This window comes from Panthera uncia, assembly GCF_023721935.1.
Source record: "Panthera uncia isolate 11264 chromosome D3 unlocalized genomic scaffold, Puncia_PCG_1.0 HiC_scaffold_9, whole genome shotgun sequence".
Taxonomy (NCBI): Eukaryota; Metazoa; Chordata; class Mammalia; order Carnivora; family Felidae; genus Panthera; species Panthera uncia.
This window is the reverse complement of record NW_026057587.1, coordinates 365,626-374,834: the sequence shown is the minus strand read 5'-3', so window position 1 is coordinate 374,834 and position 9,209 is coordinate 365,626. Positions and strand designations below refer to the sequence as shown.

Sequence of the window (9,209 nt, the reverse complement as noted above, 5' to 3'; positions counted from 1 at the left end):
GGGGGGGGGGGGGAGGGCATGCCAGGGAGTGTGTGGGATTCGCAGGCCCCAATAGTGAGGCAGCCAGGAAGGCCCCTCCGAGGACCTGGACAAGGAGAAGGAGCCACTCACCAGAAGATCTGGGGAGCACCCTTGCAGGCAGAGGGAAGGGCAGGTGCAAAGGCCCTGAGGTGCAAAGGAGGGCAGCGTGCCTGCAGCACAGCAAGGAGGCAAGTGTGCATGTAGGAGGGGGAGAGGAGGAAGGGATAAGGTCACAGGCGAACCTAAGGAGGTTGGATTCCATTCTAGGGTTTTGTGCAGAGAGGCAACATAATCGGGCTTGTTTCGAGCAGAGCAGTCTGGCAAGAGGGCAAGCAGGGGCGCCTGCTAAACCGAACCCAGCTCATTCCCAAACGTCGTGCAAAATAACACCGCGAACAGTGCCATCCGTCCATGCTGGGCCAAGGTCTGTCTGTCTTTGCCAGAGCTCATATAATAATAACTGCATTTGCCATCCTGAGAACCCAGGCTCGGCCGGCCCTTGTACCAGGCGCTGTTCTAATCGCTCAATGGCCACACCCGCCCTGGGGAGGAGGTAGTACTCAGATCTCCATTTTATGAATGAGCTCCAGACAGGTGGGGATATGAATCACAACTGCCCGGCAGGTGTCCTGGGCACCAGCTCAGGTAGCCCTTTACCTGTGAAGGTTTCAGGCGGGTTGGAAGGGAGCTGACTGGAAGGCAGGGCAACTGGGGGTGTGTTCTCCCCATCAGAGTAAGTGCCTGTTTCCTGCCAGGAAATCTCAAGCGCTGGTGGAAAGAGGTAAAGAGTCAACTTTCTGCCCTCTCCCTGCCCTCAACCATTCCTCCACCGCAGAGCGACCCCTTGATGGCTGGAAGACATCTCGTATTGCCTCCCTGGGGCAGCTTCATAAGCACTCTGCACTCTGGAAGAGACGGGTGCCGACGGTGAGAAATGGTTCTTTTCGGTGGGCTTTTGCAAAGTGATTCCTCCCTCAGAGCCCTGATTCTGGAGCTGGACCTATTTCTTTTTAATTTGCTTCTTTTTATATTCAGAAGAGTGCTCTGGGAATGTGGGGGTGTGGGGGGCGGGGAAGGTCTGCAAACCTCAGTTCCTGAAGGTTGGAATATTTTTGTATTACGTCTTTAATTTTAATGCCAGTAGAGCTAACATACAGTGTTATCTTAGTTTCAGGTGTACAATATAGTGATTCAACAATTCTTTGCGTTACTCAGTGCTCGTTATGATAAGTGTACTCTTAATTCCCATCGCCTGTTTTACCCTGGAATGGTTTTAAAGGACAGAGAACCAGACATTGCTGGGTAGAGGTTCAATCAAGGCAATGCCCTTATTTATTGGAAATAAACTCATTTTCCTTCCTTTTTTTTTTTTTTTCCCCTGTGATGAGCAACATTCAAAACTAGATCTCTTTCCCTTGGTTCCTGGGTTCCGATATCAGCGAGCACTTCAATCGCAAGGCTATGTAGAACGGGCCTGTTTGGGGAGATTTATTTTTGGTTTGTTTATGCCAACCCCCAACACACATTTAATGAGACAAAACTTTAAATTAGAAAAATAGCAACCTCAAGAATAGCATACAGCAGAGAATTTCGGGAAGCCAGGCAAAGAGGGAGGGGGATGTAGCTCAGTGGTAGAGCGCGTGCTTTGCATGTACGAGGCCCCGGGTTCGATCCCCTGCATCTCCAGGAGGCCCCGGGTTTGATCCCTGGCATCTCCACTGTTTTTCTTCCCAGTCTCCCCCTTCTTCATCATTAAAGTGCCATGTATGTGATTACGACTCCTCTGGTCACTACTTGCAGGTGGGATTTTCACAAGAGGCAGGACCCCCCCCCCTCTCTGAAACCTGTAAAACTCCCGATGCGCTTTTGTTGCAAGAGGCTGAGGGCAGCTGCTGGCAGAAAAACGTAAAGGCAAAAACATCACCCGATGACTGAAACAGCCCGAGAAGGAGCAACGGGGGAGGCCACGGTCCTTTTCGTGGCACCGTGACTGCAGCAGAAGTCCCCAAGGACTGGCGACTGATGCCCCGCCATCAGAGGGCAAGTGTGGAAGCCATTCAAAGGTCTGACTGCTGGCCCTTGCCCTTTATTTGTGCTGTCAGTAACCAACCAGTTTGGGAGTGACCCGAAGGGAAACGAGCATTCCTGGCAGGCAGGATTTTGCCTCCTGCTTCATCAGCAACAGGTCACGAACGAACGAATGAACAAATGAATGAATGAATGAATGACACTGATGCACATACGGTTCATGTTTATATTTATACACGATCTGTATTTTATCATTAAAGATCAAAGATGCATTTTATAGAAAGAAGGGATTGTATTTATTGCCTTCTGTGGGTTCAATTCTTTCTCTGCAGTAAGAATGAATTCCTCACCCGGCAAATCCTGTCTCTCGCGTGACTTGACCTCATCTATTAAATCATAAAAGCATCTCATCTCAGATCTGGAGGGACGTGACTCTTTGCAAAGCCTTCACTTTTGAGATGACATTGAAATCTGTGAAGTGACTCACCGGTTGGGCGGTGGAGTTTTGGTGACAGCTCCTGTGTCTAAATGAGCTGCTGTGAAGGTGATTTCTCCTCAAACGTCAACCGGGCGTTAAGGGAACAGAATGTCGAGGTGATTTCTAAAGGCATCAGGCCTAACACGAAGCTAATTATATGCTTCTGGTGTACTTTCTATCTTATCATTAACCATTTCCGATAGCACACTGACAAGGCGAAACATACCCTCAGGCTTGCTGGGGAATGTAGCTTCCTAGAAAAGCGGTTGTGAGTCTTTGAAAACTCTGCCTTTGTCAACTCTTGCATTTTACCGTGCACTTAAAACGACAAAGCCCATCGTAGGACATGGCTGGAGCAGTCAAGTTCAGAGAGGCAGAAAGCGGAATGGTGGGTACCAGGCGCCGGCGGAAGGCGGATATGGGAGTTCTGTAAATGGGGGCAGAGGACCCGTTTTGCGAGATGGAAGAATTCTGGTGGGGACGGCTGCATGGCAGTGTGAACGTTGACGAGCACCAGAACATGCCATCTGAGATTATTTTGAGCTGAAGGCACTTGAAGATCAGCATAGGCCGGGAGAGGCTGTCTCTGAACCCCTCCTTATGTGCCTAAATACAGACCTTCCCAAGGGGCCCACTGGTCCAAGATCCCCCCTCCGGAGGTTCACCAACCGGGGCAGACTGGCACACGGTCACACACTGTCCTACCTCCCATCTACTCTATGGTCCTTCCTAAAAACCACTGAATGGCCCCCCGAGGGGCCTATACCCCCCTCCTCTTTCCCTCTTCAGATGGTGTTTAGGCCTAAATTCTAAAACCACCTCTGACTTCGTAATTCATGTTGTCCTGGGGGATCTCCCATGCATAGCATATGTGTGACCTACATGTTAATAAACTGCTGGGGACTTTTCTCTCTGGTTAATGTCTTTCATCACAGAGGTCTCAGCTAAGACCTCAGGAGGGTAAAGGGAAAATTATATCCCCCCCCCCCCCCCGCCCCGTGTACCTCACGATGTAGAAAATGTTGGCCTTTGGAGCCAACGGCCAAGAAAGAATTCTTGAGACGTCTTTGGTGCAAAAAGGTGGTTTTATTAAAGCACAGGGACAGGACGTGTTAGGGTCTAAAAGGGGGGCCGATGATATACTTTCAAGTCGGGAGGGGGTTAGGGACAGCACAAGCCTCCAAGGTATTTTGGAAACAAGATTTCCCACGGTTAGGAAAAGGTCATTTACTACCTTACTACCGTCTAGTAAAACCTCAGTCATGAGCCCCTTCAGATGTACATCTGTGGGCTGTGAGTTTGGAGTCATTGCTAACATAGATCTTTGGGGGTGGGATAGACACAAAGGAAGTTTCCAAAGGAATTTGTAAACAGTTTTATGTTATTAAGTTTTAAAATTTATTTATGAGAGGGAGAGAGACAGTGTGAGTAAAGGAGGGGCAGAGAGAGAAGGAGAGAGAGAGAGAATCCCAAACAAGCTCTGTGCTGCCAGTGAAGAGCCCAACGCAGGGCTCAAAACTCCTGGAACGGTGAGATCATGACCTGAGCCAAAACCGAGAGTCAGACACTTAACCGACGGAGCCACCCAGGCGCCCCCAAAGGCATTTTTATATGTTAAACTAGATTTTCAGGATTAAGATTGCCTTTTGCCCTTAGCAAAGAAGGGAGCTGAGCTCCTAGAGGAAGGTCCCTCTGTTTCAAGGGCTTTTCAATAGGCTGGTAAGTTGTCAGGAAATTTAATTTTTTCCTTTGCCTTTGTTTCCCGCATCCGTGAACGCTACTGAAGGGTACACTTTAAAATAGTTTAAGATACGGGGCGCCTGGGTGGCTCGGTCGGTTAGGCATCCAACTTCGGCTCAGGTCATGATCTCGCGGCCCTTGAGTTCAAGCCCCGCGTCGGGCTCTGTGCTGACTGCTCAGAGCCTGGAGCCTGTTTCGGATTCTGTGTCCCCCTCTCTCTCTGCCCCTCCCCTGTTCATGCTACATCTCTCTCTGTCTCAAAAATAAATAAACGTTAAAAAATAAAATAAAATGGTTTAAGCTGGTACATTTCGTTACGTGTGTATGTCGCCACAACTGCCACGAATTAAAAACAAACCAAATCTTCAACAGGCTAACTTCTTAACCTTCCTAAAGCAGGCATATTTGAGGACTGGAACTTTTTAAAGTCTGATTGTCCCAGAGGTAGGGCATGAAACTGGTTATTTTTAAACCGGGGCGGTCTGAGTTCGGCCACACGAGGCCACACGAGGCAAATGCACGCAAGTAAACAGGAAAATGAAGAGTCCCTTGGGCTTCTCCCCCCCGCCCCCCCCCCCAACTGCAGACGCCTTTGATTATTACCTTTTATGGTTACCTATGACATGACAATGACAAAGCAAGGCAAACAGTTCCCAGCCAGCCCTTGATCTCATCCTCTCTCTTGGGGGAAATGTTTGCTGATCGCTGTACTCTTGGATTTTCTTTCTCATGATGCTGAGTCAAGTCCCAAACACGGTTATGACCTTCAGGGGAACCAAATCCTTTGGGGAAAGGAGGAAAGGCAGGCAGACAGACGGGCACCAGTCCCACCAGCACCGCCCACCCCGCCCCCAGCAGCCCAACACCCCAGGCCCTTTGTGAGCTCGTCACGTGCTCGCGTCCGCGCGCCAATCCCGCCGTGTAGCTGGGCCTCTGTCACTCTTCCATTGGTTCCACCTCCGAAGCCATCTCTTCTGGGGCGTTTGCAAAGGACGGATCTGTGGGCGAAAGGAACTGAAAATGGATCCGGTGACTCACCCTGCATCTCGCACCTTCCAGCACATTACATTCTAGGTCAGGGGATTTGGGGTTTCAGGAACGTGACTTGATACCCGAAGCCTGAGTCCAAGTGGGACATTTAGGTTTGGGGAGGCTGTCTCAGCAAATAGAACAGCCAGTTGTAAAGAGGACAACAGTCCTCCGTAGGGCAGGGTCTCTCAACCTCCTTGGTGTCGCTGACCTTCGGGGCTGGGTAATCGCGTGGGGGGGGGGGGGGATGTGCCGCAGCGTCCCGACCTCGATGACCACACGCCAGTAGCAGGAACTCTTCCTCCCCGCTCACACCACAGTTGTGACAGCCAAAAATTGCCTCCAGACGTTGCCACGTGTCCTCGGAGGGGTCAGATCACTGGTGCTTGAGAATCCCCGCTCTGGGGAAACACCAGCCATCCCCTCTCCTTTTCTCTCCCTCTCCCTGTCACCTCCGTGCCCTTGGACGTTTACTTCTATACCCTCTGCTGGACTGAAGGAATGCAGCAGGGGTGTTGCAGAGAATTGTTTTTCTGCTAGAGACATCAGTGTTGTCAGCTCCCAAGAATGTTGTTTTCTCTTTGGAGATAACCCTGGACCCCATTCCCCCCCTCCCAGCTTCTCCTCTTCCTCCTGTCCTCCTCTTCGTCCTCCTCTCCCTTCCCTGCCCCTGAAACCAGGCCTGTTTTTCTCTGTACCTTTTGGACTCTGGAAAAAGCTATGTCACAAAGCTCGTGACTCAGCCCTTAAACAACACGAATCACGAGGCTTCCAGCAAAAGCCACGGCCAACGGTGAACCGGGTGTGGTTTGAAGCTAAGCCTGATCCCCTCGGAAAGAACCTCAGCTTTTTGGTTCCCCGAAAATTGGGGAGAAACAACCCTACAAAGGGCCTCCGTGTTTTGTTCCTGTGAAACCTCTTTGCACGAATAACCTTCACAAACATCTGGATTAGGAAGTTACTGGCGTCTCCTAACCGGAGACATGACATTTTGCTCTTAATACTCATTTTAATTTCCCAGTCATAAATTCATTCTCTCTGAAAAATGTTGAAAATTACAAAGTCAATTCTGAACTCTCATCAGACCTTTTTCATAAACACCTACCTACACGGGTTATCAAAGAAAATACAGAGCAGTTTCGTTTTCTCATTCTAAGTGGCTTAAAACAATACAATGATCATAATTTAAAACAAGAGTGAGTCTTTTCTTAATGGCAGAACGTTTTTTAGGAATCTTTTCCTTTTTTTTTTTTTTTTTTTTTTAAGGCTTTGAGGTTAGACATTAAAACACCCTCTCCCCCTCCACATGGTGGAAATACTTCTGGAAGAGTCCAGAAGGGACAGTGACTGGGGAACTGAGTGTTTCTGAGAGAGACTTTTCACCGTAAACTTCTGAAAATCTCTTTTTTCAACATGTTCGCGCATTTTACAAACGCTTTAAAAAATATGTTGGGGGCACCCGGGTGGGCTCAGTCTGTTAAGCCTGAGTCCTTAAGTTGAGGACTCTTGACTTTGGCGCAGGTCATGGTCCCAGAGTCCTGGGATTGAGCCCCGTGTCTGGCTCTGTGCTGAGCCGGCAGCCTCTCTGCCCTTCTCCCCCTCAAGTGAGCGAGCACTCTCAAAATAAAATAAAATAAAATAAATAAAAATATGCTAAGAAAGGACTCACAGAAATCACAAAATGGAGGATAGTAAAAATAAAAATATCTGGCTGGTAATCTTGTTCTCTTTTATCCAAATGGAATTTAGCGTACAATGAAATTTCATGTTTGGGATATCAAATTGCGCCCCCCCCCCCCCCCACTATACAGAAACTCGGTCGGTGTTTTTGAAACTTCAGGCTTCAGTAGGTTCCACTTCCTGCTCCACTGAGTATCATCAACAAGCATGAAAACCTGAGGCCTTCCTGTCGGTATCTAAGTACAATCTTCTCAAACCCAAGGCCGTGCCCATGCAACAGGACGGCTCAAGAACAATCTAGAAAGTTCTTTCGGTGTCCGGAGGCACCTCACGTAGGTTCACGAAGCGTGAGGGGCCAGCGGCGCTTCCCCGACGACCCCAGGTGGGGGGGGGGGGAGGGGAAGCAAGGGCGGCCCCGCCTCCGCCCGCGTAGGTGCCCCCCGCGCCCGATCTGTCGAGTCATCCGTCCTGTCAACGCGCCCGCGCGGGGGATGGGCGGCTGCCCCGGCGGGGGTGGGGTGGGTGGGGGAGGGGCACGGGGGTTCTGGTGACACGCGAACACGCCGCGATCCTCAACGTGGCCCCTCACGAAAACCCCTCTGTCCGCGGAGGGGGAGGGGCGCGTGAGGCCTGAGCCCCCTGCGTCAGGGCGGGTCTCGGCAGCGGCGGGGGCCGTTGGGGCTGAGGGGACGGGGACGGGGGCGTCGGGGCCGAGCCCGCTCCGGGCGCCCGGGAGAATCCGCGCCGGGTTTTCACACCTCCCGCGGCCCCGCCCCGTAGGTCGAGCGCCGGCCACGTCCGCGGACGCCGCACTCAACAGTCGCGCTGATCCCTCCGCGAGGGCGCCGAGCACAGCGGCCCCCTCCTCCTCAGATTCTCAGCTGCCGCCCGGTCTCCACGGGAAACCACTACAGGAGGGGGCCCTTCGATGCTCTGGGGTACTGCTTTTTCTGTCCGGGGCGGGGTAGGAAGAGCGGAGAAAAGTAGTCCGTTCTCGGCGTTTCTGCGGAGGGATCCAGCGGAGCTGTTCCACCGAGTGCTATATAAGGAGGTGCCGGGTGTGGCGTAGGCAGTTCCGTGGAGGCCGGGCGTTCCGTTGCTGCTCTTCGGTGTGAGTCGTCGCCACAGCCGCTTGGTGAGGAGCGGGCCGCTACCCCGGCCCGGGGGGCTTGTAGTCGTGCGGCGCGCCGGCGGCGGAGCGGCAGCCGCGTCTTAGTCGACGCGGCCGGCGAGCAGGGCGGTTCTGAGGGGCAGGGACGAAGCAAAATGGCGGCCGTGCCCGCTGCCTGGGTGGGATAAGCGGGGCTGTGAGGTTGGAGGGAGAAGACGCGGGGAGGGGGTTGGGAGCGGAAGAGAGCGCGACGGGCCCGTGAGGCTTTAACGGCTCTTTGCTGGGGCTCCGTGCGCGGCGGGGGGCGGTTGGGGGGGGGGGGGGTATATTGTGGGGGGCCGGGGGGGCCGGGGGGGGGGGGGGGGGGGGGGGGGGGGGGGGGGCGTCTAATGTCTGGCGGCCGCGCTGGCACGAGACTGGGTTTCTGGTCGCAGTGAGGGGAAGCTACGGGGATGGTGCCACCCTGCGCGGCCCCGCGCCCGCTCCGTCGGTCACGTGATGTCACCCCCGCGTGGGCTCACAATCCAGGGTGGGGCCGCCCACTGCCGTTTGTGTGGCTCGCTTTTGTCACTCACGGGACACAAGGTTTGGGCCTGGGGGAGACCCTGCAGAATCGTCAGGGGACAGACATCGGTCGGGGGGAAGGGGGAGAGGAAGAGAAGTGAGACAGCACCTTCACTTGGCTGGGATCCTCTCTCTCAGGGCCTGAAACGGGGCTGTTGAGCTTTTTTCGTTCCGTTTCGTTTGTTTTTATGGTTATTTGTCTATCTGGAGCCAGAGCATGTCGGGAGGGACCGAGAGAGGGAGAGCGAGAGCATCCCAAGCTGGCTCAGTGCTGGGGCTCAATCTCATGAAACCCTGAGTTCATGACTTGAGCTGAAACCAAGAGGCGGTGCTTAAGGGTTTGAGTCAGCCACATCCCCCTGGTTGGGTTTCTTTTCTCCGGCAAGGTTTATTTTAGTCACTGGGCCCTCATAAGATGACCTATAACTTTTAACGCTAGAGATGTGTTCACATGTGAGTTGTTTATTACAATCTTGGGTTTTTTGTATTCGTTTTGTTTTGTTTTGTTTTGTTTTGTTTTTGGTGACAGACCATGCAGATCTTCGTGAAGACCTTGAC

The 9,209-nt window shown here is 52.5% G+C and overlaps 1 protein-coding gene and 1 non-coding gene across 2 annotated transcripts in view; both read left to right on the top strand.

Annotated features, from left to right (window-relative positions):
* Positions 1–9,209, top strand: part of SCARB1 (scavenger receptor class B member 1) — a 500,386-nt gene that overhangs the window by 397,703 nt on the left and 93,474 nt on the right. The gene's annotated exons all lie outside the window — the stretch shown is intronic.
* On the top strand, positions 1,636–1,707 carry TRNAA-UGC (transfer RNA alanine (anticodon UGC)). Its single transcript has one exon. It is a non-coding gene; the product is annotated as a tRNA-Ala (tRNA).